Consider the following 1309-nt stretch of genomic DNA (forward strand, 5'->3'; position numbering starts at 1 on the left):
CGCGGCATGTGGGATCTTCCCGAAACGGGGCACGAACCCGCGTCTCCTGCATCGGCAGGCGGACTCCCAACCACTGCGCCACCAGGGAAGCCCTTTCACTAATTTTTAAGTGGTTGCTCTAGGGCAGGATTGACAAGCTCTTTCTGTAAAGGGCCAGATAGTAAATATGTTTGGGCTCCACAGGCCACACAATATCTGTTACAACACACAATTCTGACACCATAGTGTGGAAGCAGCCACAGATGATATGTAAATGAGTGAAGTTTAAGTATGTTCCAATAAAATTTTATTTACAAAAACAGGTAGTGGGGCTGGATTTGGCCTGTGGACTATGGTGTACTAACCCCTGCTCTAGGGATTATAAAATGCGTATGTTCACAGTTCACTGAGAACGTGTATCTCAACAATTTCTTTTAAGTGTAGAAACTTGACCATCACCCAGGTCCCTTTACTTTCATTCCTTTGTGTTGTAGCTGTCACACGTGTTACACCTAAGAGACTGAAAACCCCATTCAGTTAAGCTGTTTAGGTGTGACTCATGCTCACTCTGCAGGTGAGCCCAGGAGTTCACACAGAGCTCAATGGGGCTGTTCTCTTGATTTCCCTCCTTTCTGCAACATCCTGACACTTTCTGATTCTCTGGGGCTTCCCTTCCCAATCTTCTGGCCCAAAGTTGGGCTAGAAACGAAAGTTTCTCTACTCTGCTGGGCATTTCTCACTGTGCGTCTGGGCCAAGCATCAAGAGAACAGAGGAAGAAAAAAGCAGAGGGGATTTGCCGCACACTTTTGGGACCAGAGGCTCCTGTGGTCAGAGAGAAGGGTTCTCCTCCCTAGAGTTAAGTGGCTGCCAGGCCACTGCTGCTGTCATTGTGCTGCCGCCACCATGGTATTCCCTGGGGCTGGAGGTGGGAGAAGGGAAAAAGAAAAATGGGATTTCCCCACTCACTGACCCTTAGGAGTCCCTTTCTGCTCCCTAGATGTGCAATAGAAGACTCCAGAGGGAGCTCTTTCAGTTCACATCTCATGTACACTTCTAGGTTTGGGGCTGTCTTTGAGTCTAATCTGGGCAACACTGGAGGGGGGGGAAATGGTAAACTCACCACCGGTTTAGTGGAACTTTGAATTCGCGTGGCTTGCAGGACCCCAGTTCCCCAACCAGGGATTGAACCCGGGCCCTCGGCAGTGAAAGCATGAAGTCCCAACCACTGGACTGCCAGGGAATTCCCTACTTTGTTTACTATTTACCATAGATCTCAGATAACTGCTCCATACATTCTGTCCAGTAGCGTGAGAGAGACGGGGGGGGGGG

This window comes from Lipotes vexillifer, unplaced genomic scaffold, assembly GCF_000442215.2.
Source record: "Lipotes vexillifer unplaced genomic scaffold, Lipotes_vexillifer_v1.1 scaffold395, whole genome shotgun sequence".
Lineage (NCBI taxonomy): Eukaryota > Metazoa > Chordata > Mammalia > Artiodactyla > Lipotidae > Lipotes > Lipotes vexillifer.